Source organism: Pinus tabuliformis, chromosome 4_1 (assembly GCF_031772625.1).
Source record: "Pinus tabuliformis cultivar Carrire ecotype Pingquan chromosome 4_1, CPIR1, whole genome shotgun sequence".
NCBI lineage: Eukaryota > Viridiplantae > Streptophyta > Pinopsida > Pinales > Pinaceae > Pinus > Pinus tabuliformis.
Window position 1 is genome coordinate 863,745,496 of NC_142303.1, and position 20,823 is coordinate 863,766,318.

Below are 20,823 nucleotides of genomic sequence, written 5' to 3' on the forward strand. Positions count from 1 at the left end.
CTGCTTCAACAACCTGGTAAAACCCTTTGTAACCTCGACGTAGTTAGGAATGAATCGTCGTAAAAAGTTTGCTTTCCCCTGCAAACTTTGGAGTTGGCGAAGACTCGAAGGAGGAGGCAATTTGATGATAGCTTCGACCTTCGAGGGGTCAACGCGAATGCCGACTTTTGAAACAACAAACCCCAGCAATCGACCCGTTTCTATACAGAAGACACATTTGTGTGGGTTCAAACGAATCCGATAATGCCTACACCTCATAAAGATTGCTTGTAAATGGACGAGGTGATCAGCTCGATGTAATGAATGAGCAGGCAAGTCATCGAGATACGGTTGCACAATGTGCTTGATGTCATGAAACGCATAAGACATCACCCTTTGAAAAGTTGCTCCGACATTCTTGAGCCCAAAAGGTAATTTGCAATAAGCAAATGTCCCCCATGGACAAATGAAAGCCGTTTTTGGTTGATCGGCAGGTAGAATATTGATTTGATTGTATCCAGAAAAACCATCCATAAAGGAGAATATTTCGCTACCGGCACAATCATCAATGATTTGATCGATATAGGGAGTTGGGTAATTGTCCTTTGGACAGGCTCGATTAATGTCCCTATAATCGATGCATATTCTTATTGTTCCCTGCTTTTTGTTAACCGGAACAATATTCGATACCCAATCCGTTAGCGGGATCGGATAAATGAAACCTGCTTTCAATAATTTTTCAACTTCTGCTTTGATTGCAGTAGCTTTTCTTGGGTGAATCTGACGCAAACGTTGCCGGACGGGTTTAGCGTCCGGGTAAGTCTTAATCTCATAAACAACAATCGCGGGATCAATTCCTGGCATTTCCTCATAGGACCAGGCAAACACGTCGCAGAATTCTTGAAATAGGGCCTTATATATTTGAATTTCATCATCTGTACACAAGGCACCTATATGAATGTTCTCAACAATTCCAGGCTTAACCGAAATGTCAATAGGAACAGTTCGAGAGTTGTTTCCCAAATTTAACTCTAAATCGGGATGTTTCATTGGATTCTGAGGTTCCTTGACATATTCAGTCGTGAAAATTGATGAGAAATCATTTCAAAACGATCATTCTCGGGTAAAAACGAAGATCTGTGATGGAGATCTTCCCATGGTAAATCATCTACACATAGGATTTCGCGAATTTCTTCATCAGAGTGAACAAGTTCAGGAAACGTTATTAAATTCGAGTTTGATGTGAAAAGTGATTCCTCACGGACCACATTCATGAAGTCAATTTTGGTTGAAGATGGGTCGGAAAACGATTGCACAGCCTCATATGCAATTTCATATGGACTCAAAGGCATAGCATCACCAAATGAGTCTATCTCATATTCAGAAGGAATGATCCAAGGATCATCATAAACAATGGTGTTTGATGTAATCATATGAATGGTTGCAAAAGAAGACGATGCGTTGATTGGAGGAAAAGGAAAAGTTCCCAGTAAACCGGAATCTTTAACTAGTCCTACTCCAACATCCTTATATGGGATAGTCGTTTTACCGACATGCTGAATGCTTTCAGCAGAGGCTGGGTCGGATGAAAAGTAAGCCAGCTGGTCTATTGTTACGATCTTTCCATTATGTGGGAACTTTATTACTCGAAAGACCTGGTGAGCTCCAGTATTGTAGCAATAATGCTACAACTCCTGGGGCTTCCTGTCTCTTAATTTTATGAACCCGGTAGTTCGTACAAACTTGGAAGCGACGGTGCTGTATGCACAAGTACTAGCTCTTGTCGCAGCTGTCACTTGGTCAGCTGGCACAAGTCCGCTAGGGCTCAAGCCAACTTCTATAGGCTCTCAGAAGAAGCTTGTTAAATGATGGACGAAAGCTAGCTCAAAGAAGACTAATCTACTTGGCAAAACTGAACTGAAAGCAAATCAAAACATGGAAACCCTAGGAAACCCTAATTTAACTAGTCTAACCTCTATGATGCAAAGAATGTGAAGGAAACTTCTACCAATGATGCCATTACTTCTAATAAGTGAAAATGCATGAATATAATCTACTTGCATCTTAAAAGACATGTTTTTGTATTTTTTTCTTTAAGTGGTTGGACTTATTGTGATGATGCTTTTAATTAGGGTTTGGTTGTGCAGGAGTGGTTGGAATGGGAGGAAAGCATGGGCAAGGTCAGAATGGCTATGGGAGGTCCCAATAGATCCTTAGCATCAGTCCATAGAGGTTCTTCACGTTCAGAAGCTCAGCAACCGAGTGAATGGGCTCCTACAGGATGTCTGCAGGGGATTCTACAGGAAACTCATGGGTTTCTACAGGAAGGCTGTGCAATTCTACAGGATGTTTGGCCGTGGAGGTTTTGGGAGATGATGGAGGGTTGGAGTGGTGTGGGAGGCTAAGTGAGATGGAGATGGACCTGATGATGGCTCAGGAGCTGGAAAATCAGATGAAGGAAGAGTGTATGCAATGGTTTGATGATTGGAAGGATGGAACCAACGAAAGTTGAAGGAGATGGAGCTATGTGGGAAATGAGAGAGTTGGAGGGTAAATGAGTGAGACAGAGGTTAAATAGAACTTGAGGAGATGATGAAGGTGCCCTGCATATTGTTTGCAACTGAACCAACAAGGACATGCAAGAAAACAAAGATCTAGTTATGAAACCTATGACCTAGTTACTTTACTCTAATCTGACCTAACAGCAAAGGAAATGAACAGAAGTTTATTTGCAGTGAAACCATGTGAAACAATCATGAAACTAAGTGATTATAAACCTAAACATGCATCCAAACTGATATCAAGTTCTGCAAATGAGATTCAAACACTAATGATTGCATGGTGAAGCAAAGAAAGTGTTTTTGTTGGCAGCAAGGTTACATTGGTCCCAGCTCATGATTCCACTGAAGGGGAGGTGAGATCCAAAGTACTTGGTAGCCTTTTTCTGAATATATTCCCTGTGATTAACCTATCAAGCAAATCTGAACATTAAAAACCTTTTCTAATCATCAAAAGCAACCTAAACAACAACACAATATTTAAATCTAAATAGCAGATTTTATTATGAGAATGCAGCAAAGACACATAAATATAAACAAGGGAGGTACTGGGCGCTTGAGATGGGCCCAACCCCAAGAACTACAGCCTCCCAAGAGAGATTTAGAGCTGGTGCAAAGCTGGATCCATCTTTATTAATCAAGAAATGAAAAGTACATCAAAACTGTCCATAAGGAGAGCTTGAGAATGAGCTGAAAGCAAAGCTAATCCATGGCCTAAAAATCGAACTACAAGCTAGCTAACTAATGGCTAAAACAAAATGACTAACTAGCTACAAAAATGACTACCAACTAGCTAACCAAAATGAGGCCCCAAGCCTTCTTATTTATACAATTTGAGGACCCAACAGTCCTCCTAAAAGTTAGGGACTTGGCTGCCCAAGACTTGTAGTTAACAGCAGTCCAACTTGACTTGCTTGGCTGCCCTTGAGCTCATTGATTTGGTGGCCTTTGAACTCCGAGCTGATGGTGGAGAATTCGAGGTAAGGGTCCATAAATGAGGGGGACACCTTCCTACAAATCCTCTAGCTTGTTCTCCCACGAATTTGGCTACCAAGTGCTCATTAAGACCTTCAATTTTGTCTCCAAGTTGACCAACAAGGCTACACAAAGCACCCATTAGACTTGTTGGCATAATGACTAACCAAATTCACTCTATTAACATAAAAATAATCAAAAACATGCAATAAACAAATGAGAATGGTGGACTAAGCCAAATTAGGAGGTTGAATGAGCCCAAATAATTGTACATTTTTGGGGCTCATCATCACCCCCTACTGAAAGTGTTGCTCATCCTCTGAGCAACCAAATCTCTCCCCTTGTCTTTGATGGCCCTGGTGACTTCCTTGGCTAGCATCTCGGCCGATTGCTCCTTTGGCTTCCCTCTTTTCAAACTTTCCTGTAGAAATTGTTCGCTGGCTTCCTGTAGAAACAGTCCTGTAGTGGCTTTTTCTGTCTTCCTGTAGAAACAGTATTCACTGTTTTGGCCTGCTTGGCTGAGGCTGCCTTCTCCTTGAACTGTGCTGCTACCTGGAAGCTGACGAATCCAACTGACACAAGCCCAATGTATTATAAAATCACACAAGTACAATGAGCTGCCCGAGAATAGATAGTGCATGCCAAATCTGGATGGGAAGGAGTGTTTCCAGGCCTTTAACTGAATCGAATGGCATTCTTAATCTTGGATTTGAACTCTACTAAGAATTGATAACAGAAGCAGAACAGAACATAAGATAGATCAAGTTGTCCTTGCCTCAACAGCCGCTGGTACACAACAAATGGCATGAAATGCTCGAACAATGCTTCCATGTATTGAAGGTGGTGTCCAATTTATTAAGGATAATAGCTGGTATATGATCTCATCAGATCCCAATAATGCAGCTGTTGTGTCACTCTGTTCTTTGGGCAAAAATAGCATGATCCACCTCAACTATTTTCACCTTTCTTCAAGCCCCAAGCTTGATGAAGAGAAACACTGCTTCATACCTTTCAGAATAGAGATAAATGCAAATATACCCTCATTACACCATGCAAGCGCAAATCAAAATGAATGCTGCTCAGATAAAAAATAAATGCACCAGCAAGATTACAAGATTCTCAGCCATGCACTTGAACTCAGAAATTTTCAGATTAGGGATCAAATAGTCATATTGAGTAGTCTCAGACCTATGTGAAGATGTCAATCATCACAGAGAGTAGCCTTATGCTAAGATGTCAATCAGAATGACAAAAAGGATACATGAATAAAACCCACTGCTAGATGCCTTTGCCTCAGGAAAGCATGAAAATATGCCAGAAGGCCTTGACAGAAAGGAGCCAAACAGCTTCTGATACAAGCTGCCTTATAAAGTGATGTAGATTATGCCTCAGAACCATACAACAGGTTAGCTCGAATCTGGCCTCATACTGCTCCTGATATATCTTATTGCACAGAGCTTTAGATTAGATCTTTAAAGACAACTAATTTACCTCCAAGAAATGATCTCTGCCTCAAAAGGGACCAGATATATGCTCAAGAGGAAAGGCGAGACCAGATCTTTGATAAATCAATGGAGAACTGCTTCAGACATATGCAAAGTAGGCTTAGATTTACTTCTGGTTAAACGTCACAGAGATATGTTTGATTCAGCTAGATATGAAGTTGAACCACTGAGAGGAGCCTCAAGAATGCTGAAATTTCAGGCTTCTCTGCTCTGCTGCACTTTCCTGTAGAACGCCTTCCTGTAGACTGCGTTCCTGTAGAACTGCCCAACAGGAATTGTTTAAAGAACTGGAGAGATCTCGGGAATAAAAGGTAGAAATCGGTAGAGCACCATTGTTTAACTGATCTGGATGGTGGACATGCGCTTCAGTTGACCGCTGTTGAAGAAAGAGTGGTGAGAGTTGCAGCCAAGTGTCCCTTGAATTACTGCGTGACTTGTGGTGAGGTGGAAAAACACATGCATGCTGGCTTTTTCGAACTGAAGTGATTTTATGAACTGCATGTCTTATATTTGTTAATCAACTGCACTAGAGTTAAACTTCCGATCACTGTTTTTTCTTTTACAATTTTTTTAATTTTTACGTGAGTCCATTGTCCACGTGCACTGCGTGGCTGCCGGCGGAGTTCTGAAGCAGACAATCAGTTGAGCCTTGCTAAATTCGTGGCTTAATCCCTCATCCCATTCGTTTATGCAGTTCCCAATTAAATCTATGCAATAGAAGAATGAGATTAGTCACATACCTCGAAGTTGAATGGTTGCCGTGAGCTGCTGTGGCCTGTCCTTGCTGCATGCATTGATTTTATGATTGCATGATGGCTTGGCTGCTAATATTTGATTGTTTTTTTCATGTGCAGGTGTCCTCTGGCCGGATCCAAGCTCCAGACAATTGTTTCCACGTTCAAATCTGCACATTCAAGCTGCTGTTGCTGCATCTTCCCCGAACCAGAACTTGTTTTCGACATTTCTCCCAAACGCCAAAGCGGATCGATCTGAAACTTGCTGAGCATGTTTCTATCATCATTATGCATCTCCCATAGCAAATTCGTGATCAATGGATGCACGGATTTCGAGAAAAATGGAAAATGGCTGAAGATTTCAGAGGTCGATTTCTCAGAAACCGTGCATCGGAATCGGCTGAAACTGCTTGGGTAGGCTACTATCATCCATGTGCATCTCCCCATGAAACAAGTTTTGAAACGGATGCACGGTTATGGAGAAAAGGCAAAAATGGCTGATGGTGATGGAGGCTGATTTCTTGGAAACCGTGCACCGGAATTGCATGAAACTGCTCAGGCCTGTTGTCCTCAACCTTGTACAATTCCCCATAAAATGGTTTGTCAAAAGGATGCATGGTTTTCAAGTTATGGCAAAAACAAATTTGGTTCTATGGATTTTTGCCTCAAGGCTTTTTGCATGTGCTTGCATGGGATGACAAAATGAATTTTGTTTGTGATGCAGGTATGGAGATGATGGAGGAGGAGTTGGAAGATGGCACGAGGGCTTCTGAACCTTTGAGGAAGCTACCATGCTCGCCAAACCACTTTTTGAAATGCATGCCTAGTTTCCCACAATTTCTACAGGAAGTTCCTGTAGAAGCACAATGAGAAGCACAAGGAGGTGAAAAAAAAAATGATGGATGAAGGCAAGGGATGGACACACAAGTGTTTGCAGGCCTAACCAATAGACTCCCACCATCAGATTCACTTTTGAAATTGGATTTGGCTCATCCAAAGGTTCTACAGGATGTTTCCTGTAGAAACACAGAGCTTTCCTGTAGAAGACACAGTTTTGAGGAAAGAAGCTTAATGACATGAAAAAAAATGATGGAAAAGGGGTGAGGAATGGAAACATGGATGTGGGTAGGCCTCATGGACATATTCCAAGCCTTCAGGTCCTCCTCGGAGATCAATTTGGTTTTTTTGTAAGCTGTAGAAGATACGAAACTTCCTGTAGAAGGCACAAAAACTCCTTTGTCTTTGATTTGAGTGCTCCTCCTGTCATGAAACGTCCTTCTTTAACCTGCAATGTCATTGCTGCAACATGAAATGGAGATTAGCTTTATTTTTCTTTTTCTTTTTCTCTTTTTTTTTGAAAAACAACTAGGGCGCCTCATGGAGGTTTTCACCCTAATTGCCTGCCTTGGGCGCCTCCAAGGGAGGTTTTCACCCAAAGATCTTTTTCTCTTTTCTCTTTTTTTTTTTCAACCCATTGACCGCCTCATGGAGGTTTTCAATCAATGAGCCAACCTAAGGCGCCTCCGAGGAGGTTTTCACCTTAGATTTCTATTTTCCTTTTTCATTTTTTTCTTTTTCTTTTTTCTTTTTTTTTTCTTTTTTTTTTTACCCTACCCTACTTGAAAAACAAAATCATTTTCAAGTATAAGAATACTTCCAATGGAGCCATGTGCACATCGAGATTAGAGACAAGATGATGTGAAGGCTCGGAATGCATGCTTTGACAACTATCCAAGTTTCAGAGACAACATGATCTGACTTTGAAAGTACAAAACATAGCTGAGGAAGAGAGTACTGCTGCAACTGAGTGACCTTCTGAAACCATATCTCAATATAGCTTTGATATCCTTGGTTCTTTTGCTGATCTGGATCATTCTTCATGTCACCTTCTATCATGACCTTCTGATCTTCCTCTTTTTGTTGATCTTCCTCTTGAGTACACGGAAGATTTGATGGTAACCATGAGGGATCTCTCTCGATCTCTGATTTAGATCTCTTTTCTTCATCAAGTGCAGCCCATGGTTCTTTGATCTCCTCTTTGGAATCTTCTTTTGCTTTTGGTCCTTCAATGTTGTCAATATAATCTCTGCTTTGCAACACTCTTCCTGAGCTTTGGTGAAGATCATTGGGCTCAAGAGGAGTTGTTTGGATATGTTGTGCCTCAGATTTGCAATGGGGTTGAGCTGCTCCGTTGCATGGTTTTGGAAATGGAGGTACGGGTAGCTGAGTGGGGGTGTGAAATTGAGATGGAGATGGATGGCATTGTGGTTGGGTAGGCATTTGGGGTTGCCTTGGTGGAGGAGGAGACGATGGTTGTGGATGAGCAGGTGGTGGAGGAAAATGAGCGGGATGAGAGTTGTACTGGGGCCTCCACTCCTGATAAGGTGCATTCCACTGAGGTTGTGGCTGAGCATAAGGGTGAAACGAATGAGCAGCTAGTTGGGCATAATATGGATCTGTGAAGGAGCAAGGAGGAGGTGTGAACCAGTAAGGATGAGCAGGGGGACCCCAAGGAGGCATGAAGGTGGCTTGATAAGGGTCATAATAGGTCTCGGGTGTCCCTTGTAGTTCCTTCTGGTAGGGTATGGGTCCATGTGGCCTCCTTTGGTTCATATAACAGAGTGATTCAGTGGCTCCCTTGGCTCTTTGATATGTAGCTTTGATTCTGGGCAAGGAAGGGCACTGATCTGTAGGATGGTATTCTTCAGAGATGAAACACACTTCTAGAGAGTGCATTGGACATTCGTTCCAAGGATGCCTTCTAGTGCACCTAGGACAAAAAATGGCCAAAGCCCTCTTGGCTTCTTCTTGCTTCTTTTGGATCCGCAAGGTATCCAGTTGCATGGCAAGGAACTGCCTCATATCACTCTTGAAATCTTTGATCTGATTTTCAAATTCATCTTTGGACAAGATGTTGCTCCCAACATCTCTGCTTGTAGCCATTTGCTCCAGAGGAATGTTTCTTTCTTTTTCTCCCCTAGAGGTTCTTCAGATATGTCTTGATGTCCACCCAGGGGTTCTTTCATCACAGCCATCGAAGAAGAACGTTGGCTGTGTGAAGCAGTGGGGGGGTTGTGCAATCATTTTTCTAACTTATCTCTACTCCTACAAAGCATGAAATGAAATGCTAATCTATGCTTGCAGAAATGAAATTGCGGAATTGAAATGCTAATCTATGAAAGCAAGAAATGCTAATCTACGCTTGCAGAATTGAAATACTAATCTACGCTTGCAGGAAGGGAAAGGCTAGTCTACGCTTGCAAAATTGAAATTGCGGAATTGAAAGGCTAATCTAGGAAAGCAGGAAATGCTAATCTATGAAAGCAGGAAATACTAATCTATGAAAGCAGGAAAGGCTAATCTATGAAAGCAGGAAATGCTAATCTATGAAAGCAGGAAATGCTAATCTATGAAAGCAAGAAATGCTAATCTACTTTTGCATAAATGAAATTGCATAAGGGAAATGAAATAAACTACTTAGCAGAAAGTTGTAGTAGAAAATAGAAGAATAGCAACAATCACCAATACTCTGCCGCTTCCCTGGAAACGGCGCCAAAAAGATGGTGAGCTCTAGTATTGTAGCAATAATGCTACAACTCCTGGGGCTTCCTGTCTCTTAATTTTATCAACCCGGTAGTTCGTACAAACTTGGAAGCGACGGTGCTGTATGCACAAGTACTAGCTCTTGTCGCAGCTGTCACTTGGTCAGCTGGCACAAGTCCGCTAGGGCTCAAGCCAACTTCTATAGGCTCTCAGAAGAAGCTTGTTAAATGATGGACGAAAGCTAGCTCAAAGAAGACTAATCTACTTGGCAAAACTGAACTGAAAGCAAATCAAAACATGGAAACCCTAGGAAACCCTAATTTAACTAGTCTAACCTCTATGATGCAAAGAATGTGAAGGAAACTTCTACCAATGATGCCATTACTTCTAATAAGTGAAAATGCATGAATCTAATCTACTTGCATCTTAAAAGACATGTTTTTGTATTTTTTCTTTAAGTGGTTGGACTTATTGTGATGATGCTTTTAATTAGGGTTTGGTTGTGCAGGAGCGGTTGGAATGGGAGGAAAGCATGGGCAAGGTCAGAATGGCTATGGGAGGTCCCAATAGATCCTTAGCATCAGTCCACAGAGGTTCTTCACGTTCAGAAGCTCAGCAACCGAGTGAATGGCCTCCTACAGGATGTCTGCAGGGGATTCTACAGGAAACTCACGGGTTTCTACAGGAAGGCTGTGCAATTCTACAGGATGATTGGCCGTGGAGGTTTTGGGAGATGATGGAGGGTTGGAGTGGTGTGGGAGGCTAAGTGAGATGAAGATGGACCTGATGATGGCTCAGGAGCTGGAAAATCAGATGAAGGAAGAGTGTATGCAATGGTTTGATGATTGGAAGGATGGAACCAACGAAAGTTGAAGGAGATGGAGCTATGTGGGAAATGAGAGAGTTGGAGGGTAAATGAGTGAGACAGAGGTTAAATAGAACTTGAGGAGATGATGAAGGTGCCCTGCATATTGTTTGCAACTGAACCAACAAGGACATGCAAGAAAACAAAGATCTAGTTATGAAACCTATGACCTAGTTACTTTACTCTAATCTGACCTAACAGCAAAGGAAATGAACAGAAGTTTATTTGCAGTGAAACCATGTGAAACAATTATGAAACTAAGTGATTATAAACCTAAACATGCATCCAAACTGATATCAAGTTCTGCAAATGAGATTCAAACACTAATGATTGCATGGTGAAGCAAAGAAAGTGTTTTTGTTGGCAGCAAGGTTACATTGGTCCCAGCTCATGATTCCACTGAAGGGGAGGTGAGATCCAAAGTACTTGGTAGCCTTTTTCTGAATATATTCCCTGTGATTAACCTATCAAGCAAATCTGAACATTAAAAACCTTTTCTAATCATCAAAAGCAACCTAAACAACAACACAATATTTAAATCTAAATAGCAGATTTTATTATGAGAATGCAGCAAAGACACATAAATATAAACAAGGGAGGTACTGGGCGCTTGAGATGGGCCCAACCCCAAGAACTACAGCCTCCCAAGAGAGATTTAGAGCTGGTGCAAAGCTGGATCCATCTTTATTAATCAAGAAATGAAAAGTACATCAAAACTGTCCATAAGGAGAGCTTGAGAATGAGCTGAAAGCAAAGCTAATCCATGGCCTAAAAATCGAACTACAAGCTAGCTAACTAATGGCTAAAACAAAATGACTAACTAGCTACAAAAATGACTACCAACTAGCTAACCAAAATGAGGCCCCAAGCCTTCTTATTTATACAATTTGAGGACCCAACAGTCCTCCTAAAAGTTAGGGACTTGGCTGCCCAAGACTTGTAGTTAACAGCAGTCCAACTTGACTTGCTTGGCTGCCCTTGAGCTCATTGATTTGGTGGCCTTTGAACTCCGAGCTGATGGTGGAGAATTCGAGGTAAGGGTCCATAAATGAGGGGGACACCTTCCTACAAATCCTCTAGCTTGTTCTCCCACGAATTTGGCTGCCAAGTGCTCATTAAGACCTTCAATTTTGTCTCCAAGTTGACCAACAAGGCTACACAAAGCACCCATTAGACTTGTTGGCATAATGACTAACCAAATTCACTCTATTAACATAAAAATAATCAAAAACATGCAATAAACAAATGAGAATGGTGGACTAAGCCAAATTAGGAGGTTGAATGAGCCCAAATAATTGTACATTTTTGGGGCTCATCAAGACCGATGAAACGACAGCTATCATAGCGTAAGACCAACTTCGACCTAAGAGAAGGTTGTAATCTAGAGGGGCATCAACCACCTCCACATCTAGATTAACGATTTTTCCTTCAACCCCTATAGGCAAATCCTGTAGAATGCCAAAAGGATGAAACCCACGGCCATCAAAGGCCTTTAGAATCGTCGGGGATTGATTTAGCGAAGGAGAACCAAGCGATCTCCAACACTGTATCGACATAATACACGTTGAGACTCCGTCATCAATTACAATCCGATGAATAGGCCTGTTTTTTACTATCACTGGAATCTGGAAAGCCATTTGATGAGGCAAACGCGGTCTACTATTTTCTAGATCGAAAATTATTAGGTTCAAGTCTTGAACGTCAACAGCTCCTATAGTCGACAAAAGTAATTTACGCTGTGCTGGACATGATTGCAGCACTTCCAAAGCCAACATCGCTGAGGGTGAAACAACTAAATCCTCAACAATGTTATAATTCTGAGCCGCTCTCACATGTGGATTGAAAGCTGACTTTCGAAGTACACCCTTGGCGGGCGGTTTGATTACTAAGTCTGGATTAGGTTTCTCGATCTGTAGTGGATCGGAACCGGGAGCTGAGGTTGATGGGTTGGAATGAGAAGATTCTGCTTCTTTACCATCAACAGGACTTTTACTACCACAATCTTGTGATCGAGTCGCAATCCTAACATGGGACATCATCAGTATGGGTTCTTCATTGGCGCTCGAGGATGAACCTATCATCTTACTGTCTTGAGCTGGAAAAGGATCCTTCAAAACAACAGGAGTTTGGGAACCTTTGACAATTTTCGCAACCTCTGCACGATGAGGGCAGTCTCTTGTAAAATGTTCTTCGTCACAAATGAGACAAGGATAACGAGGTTTGCGCTTTTCATCATTGGATTCCGCTTTTTCAGGTTTCTCCTTTGAACTTTTGTCCGCTTTATTCTTCTTCTTTCCTTTTTTCTTCCCACCGGATTTTGATTTAGCTATAGATGACTCTACAACGTGAATATCGGTGGAAATTTCTGCAGAAGAATCTCCTGTTGGGGAATCAGGCAAGGTTATGATAGGAGAAGAATTCTTGGAAGACTTCTTCTTAATTTTAGTGTTAACCGTACCAATCATACCATCAGCGGCATGAGATCCCGAAGGAGCTGCAGCGATTTGATTCTGCTTGGGAAGATCGGGGATTTTCTCGTGTAACGTACCTGACTGATTATAGACCAAGTCAAGGTACTATGCTTGAGCAATCACTTGCTCCTCAGTAACAACTCTGGCTTTAGCTACATCTTCAGTGATCTTTGGCAACAAAGACTTGACAAACCACTCAGCCAAGATTTGATCCGGAATAAATACCTTCACTAAACGCCGTCGACATCTCCACTCATGAATATGATCTGAAATGTAAGTGGATGTCGATTGTTTTAACGAAGTTAACAATTTCGTGCCATTGTCATATCGGACTGGCAACTGAAAATGAGTTAAAAACGAGGTAGCTAGCTAACTAAAATTATAAAAAGTGCCTCGCGGTAACTCAATGTACCACTTGGCCGCAAGACCAATTAGAGTGCGCTGGAAAAGTCTAAGATGGATCGAATCATCTGTAATGGAGTTAGACGCACACCAGAGGTGGTAAGTCATCACATGGTTCAACGGGTCCTCTCCTGATTTACCTTCGAACTTACGAATGTCACTGGGCAACTTATTCGGCATTGGCGGCCAAAACGGAAGATAGTTAATGGGATCGTTCGTTAGGCACGACAAGTCAGGCAAGTCCAAAGTTGCGATAAACGGTAACTGCCGATTAGGGTCCCTAAAAATCTGGGTCATGAGACCAGCCCCAGGAGGAGGATATCTAGGATAACTAGGAATAGGAATTGCGTTCGAGATATTATATCCTCCCGAAAAACTAGGATTAACCGCACCGTACTGGGGTTGTTGAGGTTGTTGATAAGTGTACCCAGGGTACGGTTGATACTGATAGACTGGCTGCTGCACAGCAGGACCGAATTGGTACTGTCCCTGGTACGGTTGATAAGTGAATTGTGGTTGACTTGTGACAACCGTACTTAAACCATGTTGTCCTACAGGCATCTGAACCGAAGTTTGAATCGTGGATCCAGACGGTGGTAAAGATGTCTGAGGAGTAGATACAGGAACAGTAGAAACCAGAGCTGTCGATACTCCAGAAGTAGGTGGGGTAGATTGAGCAGATGTTGCGGCAGTTGCAGCAGTCGTTTAAGATGGAGTACGAGGCACACTAGGCCCAAACTGAGAAACTACTGAAGGTACAGAAGTTTGAATGTTAGACTGGACTGGTTGCTGGGGTGTACCAGAAACTAAGGGTTGTCCAGTTTGAGATGACAACTATACATTTGGCTGCGACACCTGTTGAGTTTGCGATGGATCCCACACTATGTTCATTCTGGGGTACTGACCCATAACAGGTTGAGAATACTGAGGACCATAACCGGGTTGAGGGTACGATTGATAATTGAAAGGTACATTTCCCATTCCTTGAACATATGATTGACCGAGAGGTGGATGGTAACCTTGGGGTTGATAACCCTGAGGCACGTACTGATACTGGGGTTGACCTTGAGGTATAAATTGATACTGGGGTTGACCCTGGGGTACATATTGAGTCTGGGGTTGACCTTGAGGAACGTACTGTCCCGTAGGTATGTACTGTCCTTGAGGTTGCCCCCCAGACGTTAATTGAGGCTGCCCCCCAGGCGGTAACTGGCCACCTTGAGGTTGAGGATTGGGAATAGAACCAGACATCATAAGAATGTCTTCTACGCTCAATGGCTTAGTACCATTGCTTCCAGTTAATAACCCTTGCTCAATGGGTTGAGGAGATGCTCCCAAAAAAGTACCAAAAAGAGACTGATACCCAGAGGGAACAGAAGGACCGCCATACAAAAAGGATTCAGGCGATTGAGTAAACATGGACGACTGTCCTAACATATTTACGGGAGTATAATAACCTCTAGGTGTTGGGTGATAAGGAGCACGAGGTGGTGAAAAACTTAACCCTGAGTTTTCTAAGTAATTAGTCAAAGAAAGATACCAAGTACTGCTCCTAGGTGGACTGTAAAAAATTGATTCACGCTCCCTTAGTTCAATAACAGGTTGATTTTCAGGGATAGGGATGCCTACTTCTTCTTCTTCCGGAGCAAGTTCTTCAATAGCAATAAGTCCAGAAGGAAGATCTTGGGTGATTATTCTTTCTACCCTAGGTGAACCAGGACCACTAGAAGTTGGAGAAACAAACCCCGATGTCGGAGTAGCAGCAAATTCACTTTCAGGCTCGGATATTTCAGGTTCCTCACCTATATCACTAGTAGATGAAAAGCTACCAGTAATTTCGGAAACAGACACTGACTGTGGATTATAATCTGCTACGGATGGTTGAAAATCAGGATGTACTATCAAAGAAGATTCTCCTTCTTCAGGTGACCCAACTCTACTGTCTCTAGGAGTTACAAGGACTTTCAAGCCTTCAAGCTGGCTCGGTACTTCCTCAGGAGGTTGGCCCCGAAGTCTACGGGACTTTCTCAGTAACTCAGCCACGTTTACAAACTCAGGAGACTGGCCCCGAAGTCTACGGGACTGCCTTGGTAATTCAGCCACAGTTAAAAACTTTTAACTACTTCACACACAAACAAAGTAAAATCTCAATGAAAAGCACCTAAAGTCTCTAAAGAACCAAACAAATCTAAATCACACGCCTAAAGAATCTAGGAGATCAAACACACGCAAACAGTAACTTTCTGTACTGAAAACACTAGTTGGTGATGAAGTCCGACGTCGCAGAGTTCAATACAGAAATGGCGGTTGGAACAGTTACCCTGGCAACCTGCTTAATGAATAGACTAGCACAAGTTCCTCCACTTAACCGTCTCGAGTGAAGAGAACCCCCCAGAAAATCCAAGTGAGTCTAGCCGACATCTGCTCCAGGTACAGTGGGATCTTCCCACCACTGTCACCTTAGGAAGAATCCTAAAGAATATGGCCACTAAGGTTACCAATTGAAACAAATATACTTGGGGGAACAGTCTACGATCCGATACGCATGCAAGGGCAGAGTAGCAAGCTTAATCCCCTTGAAGGCTCCTTGACATAATCCAAGGTTTACCAACAAGTGACCCTAGGCTCCTCGACAATGGTTAATCCGAGGTTTACCGTTTTTAATACGTGAATATCTGGCATCGTTCCCAATGAGGAAGGATTCATTCCCACACTGGTTCGGACACGATCTCGTGCTTCTCCTTTAAGAGGAGCTTTCCCAGAGCATAAATGCAACAATTGGATTTCTTCCCTACCACAAGATACAACTACTTGTTTGTTTTTACTGTCTTGGAGAGTTAATTACTCTCCTACTTCAAGACACTAGCCTAAGCTAAGTTGGTGTATCAGAGCCCTAGAAATAAAAATGTTACTAGGTGAATTTTACTTTAAGCGTTAATTTTATTGGTTTTTGTTTAAGTCAAAAGGTGCGGAGATGAAACTCGTGGTATGAAGACTCGACTCAAAATCACTAAAAATGCACCTAAGATGATTTAAACAATCTTTTTCTCTTCGATGAACTTCTAAACTAAGAAAGAGTTTGAGAATGCAAATACTTTGTAAACACAAATCTTTCCTAATCAAACAAATTAAAATAAGAGCTTTTTCCTTTCCAAAGCACTCAAAACGAGACAACTAATTATTTCACAAAAATTTCCCTTTTCTTTTCAAAGCACTCAAACACTACAAAAAACAAACTTTTTCCAAAAGAGATTTTTTTATTTTTATAAAAACACTCAAAACTATGGAAATGACTAACTTTGAGATCTATAAATTATAAAAACCTATTTGAAGTCAAAGCCTACTAGATGTATTTTTGAGGATGTTTTAGTTAGCTAAATGTGAGCTAAGGACTAATTTATGCAGAATCACAATTAGTCAAAAAACAACTAATCTTTCGTTTTCTTTTTTTAAAAATGAAAATCCAAACTTTTATTCACAAGCCTTTCCAAGTTTTGAAATGGGAAAACACAAAGCGGATTCCTCAACGAGGGGAGATTTCATAAATGGTCAGACTCGTAAGAAGGCAGGTAGACACTAAGGTGATCTGAATTCCCTACAGCTTCTAAGCTCAGAGCCACTACACAACCAAAATGAAAAGCAAGCCCAACAAACAAAACTCCTAGGAATTTCACCTAAAACCCTAACACTAATGAAATCAACCTAAGGAAAGCTTCTGACAAGTTATATGCAGGTCTGGGCAGTGGATAACAATTTCTAAACAAAAAACTAAGCTGACTAACAGAGGAAATCTTAGGTTTGTCAAAATTTTGACAGGGTCCGCAGGCCCACAGTTGACACAGGTGCGGTCCCGCTCTGTGCTAAAAGCCAGAGTGCGGATAAGTACACACTGTGTCAAAAGGTTAGGGTGCGGTCCTCTCCCAAAGCTATGAAAAACGAAAAATAACCCTGGATCTACAGACTCTACCCAATTTTACACACAACAAGTCAAAAACAGAAACAAAAATGCAGTTTCTCAGGTCAAAGTACAAACAAGGAAAACAATCAAGTCCCCAGTGGAGTCGCCATTTTGTCACACAGAATGGGTCGATCTTGCGGACAAGATAGACCTTCCTAGAATCTAAAGAAGACCTAATGACAAGCAAACCAACCAGACACTATCTTTCTCTAGATACGCTTTAATAAACAATGGCAAACAAGTGTTTTTAGGGCCTACCTTAGGTCCAACGCAAGCTTGTGGATGCCCTCGCTTCTTCGATCCAAATGAGCTCCTTTTCGCGGATCTGCAAACACAAACAAGGCAAACAAATTAAATAGCACCTGAAAAGCCACTAGCATAAAACCTATTTAACATGAAAGTCAAGGAGTCCATGAAACAAATAACATAAGATACTTGTTGAGAAAAATGAGTTTGATTGCATTAAATCAAAAGAAGAAGAACTTTACAACCTGTGCCTTGACGCTGTACAAGTTCCTCCCAGGGTCCAGCAAGAGTTCTCCCCTACTTTGACAAGCTTCACTCACTCCCAAATAGAACCAAGAGGTGTGTGATCTCTCCTCTCAAGCTCAACAAAGGAAGTCCTAATTTCACCAGCATTTACCCTCAAAAGTTCAGCTTCTAACCTCCCTAGTCCTCACCCCAATGCCTGTATTTATAGTGCAATGGAGGGAAGTTACTAGCTCCTCCTTCAAAGGGATAAAGCCCTCCTTCAAAGGGATAGCTCCTCTCATCAAGGGATTAGCTCCCTCTCTTTTGGGATGCATGAACCACCTCAGAGCGAACAATCCACGTCAAAATTCCTTCTAGAATCCTCTAGAATTAACCCAAAGTGATTTTTTTAAGATAAAACTTGCGCCTTTTGACTTTCACACGGGTCCGCACCTACACCTTTAGGGACAGAGTGGGCAGGTCCACAGGTTTTGTAAACAGAAGGTGCGAGACCGCAGGTGATAGTGAGAGAAAGTGCGGAACCAGAGCTTCTATTGATTTTTTAATGTCTTTCTCTCATTTTCAAAGCTTGACTTGAAGAGATGAGGTCTGAGACTTGCTTAGGAGGACAGTACAAGTGATGACAGACTCATACTGACTGCAAATAATCATGGTGACGATATTTTTGTGTAACACATACCTTTAGAGTTGTTGATATTCTCCGAAAATTCATCTCTTTCATAATTCCATCTTGCTTAGGCTCTATATTCAAATTCCTTATAACCAAACATATTACACTAGTAACAATATCCATAAAAGAATCGTTGGTACCTGTATGAATGTTTCATGTTGTTGATTTTGTCTTTCTTTCCTTCTTTGCCATATTGTGATTGATTCATAGTTGCAAATGACTCTCTTGTTGATTTCTTTGCCTCTTTTGATTTTTTTCTTAGGAAACTAATTTATTATTCCTTTTCTCTTAATTTCTTTGATAGAATTTCATTCATCCACTTAGATTATTTCAATTCAATTTTCAGAAGGATGACATAATTTGCATCAATGTCGACCTCTTCCTTTTCTTCAAAATGTGGATTATTCATGGCCATGATTCATTGGATCTACCTTCAAGTGATAAATTGTTCCTAAAGGAACATGCTCTGATACCAATTGTAGAATAATGATAACACTAAGGGGATGGGGGATTAGTGTAGTATCCAATTATACCAAATTAAACAATTTTATGATTTTATCACAAATTGAAAATATAACAGAGAATCAATAAACATCATAATCACATCAAGTCATGAAAACACTAAATTTATATGGAAATCCTTGCGGGGGGAAATAAGAAATCTTTTTTTCTTATTAATTCTTTGATTACATTAATTTGCAAGAACCAACCTGTGAGGGGATTCAACCACCAAAATAGTTTTTCAAGAAACAATTTTCTAAAGGCACCATCCCCTAAAGATGATTAACCAACCAATTGTTTTGGGCTACAACTTGATTGAGGCACCAACCTCAAAAATAAGAAAGCATAAACTTGTTGTAGGATCCAACCAGATTGAGGAACTAATCTTAGAAATATGCAAGCATTGATTTATTGTAGGTTTCCACCTAATGAAGCACCAACCTCTAATGGAGTCACCAACCACCTTCACCAAAATATAGTGGACCACGTTTTACAATTTTTAGATTGGATAAAAAAGCACCAAAATAAATATATGCCCCTCAAAATATGATCAATGCAACATGTTCTTCAATTTTCAATCATAACATCTTCCTCGGTCCTTGTTCTAATCATCGAGACAAAACCTGCTCATAAACTCCAAATCATAACAACAATAAAAGTATAGCTTCTTGCATAAAAAAATAAAATTATACTCATGACTCATGTCACCCTGTTAGATCACAAAAGAATTCGTCCCATCTTCCCCTTTTTCATAGTCAAATTTGACTTCAAAATCACCCCAAAAGCATAATAAAGCTTAGCAAAAATTAAACAATCGATAAAATCCCCTTTTCATGGAATATTCAACAAAATGTGCCTTTTAGGATCCATAGAATGCACTTTTGTAGTTCAACAAAATGTAATTTTTCGGTGCACTAATATCCCTACATAAAAAAATAATATAAAAATTGGTGAGTCTGACAGGACTCAACCTCATGACCTCCATTCTGCAAACAAAACATACCAACTTGACTATGTTATTTCTTATTTATGTCAATAATATAAATGATATATTACTTGAAACATAAGCTTGAGAAATGTGCCTACAATATCAACAACTGAAACCATAGAATGAAACCATATATTGAAATGATATCAACTAGTGAAACCATAGAACAAAACAAAGATGTCCCGAAGATATCAACTAAAGAGAGAATTCACAAGAAAAATATGATAGAACCATACACCAAAACAATATCAACCAACGAAACTTTACACTGGAATAAAAAATGTGCCAATAATATCAACCAAAGAGACCATACACCATAACCATACACCGAAATGATATCAACGAGAAAAACCATACCATAGGTTGAAACTCAACTGAAAAAACCATAGAACCAAGACCTTCACACTTAACCATTATGCCACACACAATGCTTGTCGTATATCACAACAAGTGTTGTATATATTATTTTTCCATTCCACAATGCCCATATATAAACATATTGGTGTGGGAAATCCTCTCGATTGGGGCCGACATGAAATCGATTTTAGGCAAACGTTAAATTAATTTGGGGGTGGTGTAAACTCTCCATATGACCAACTTTTTAGCCTAGTTGTGACCTTTGGATATCCCTTCATTCTTCATGTCACATGGTATTTAGGGTGCATGGTCACTCGCAAGCTTATGTCAACTTCACTTCATTCATGCCATGTGGCATCACTTGAGTGATTCCACGTTTCTCCTAAATTCTACTTGATTAACCACCCCAAAGTGCTAATTGTTCATGCCATGTGGCACACTGTGGTGCTACCACATCATAACTGTATTTCCACATCATCAATGATGTGTTCATCCATATCATCACCCTTAAGCCAATCTTGTGTTGCCACTTGTCTAATCTAGTGTCGCCACATGTGCATCCACATCAAATGGCCACATCATTAATCACCTGCGTTGAGGGGTTCCACTTGTCATCCAATTCAAAGACCATCTTGCACTTAATGCATCACTCTCCATGTGATGTTTTGTCATTGGTCCGCCTGTTAGCTAACATGGTCATCAGATCACCTAGTAGTTGACATGGAACACCTTCATTGGCCCACCTTTTAGCTGACGTGTCATCAATTCCACCTCGTTAGCTAAAATATCAATATTTCATTGGCTAGAGGAGATCTACATCAAAGA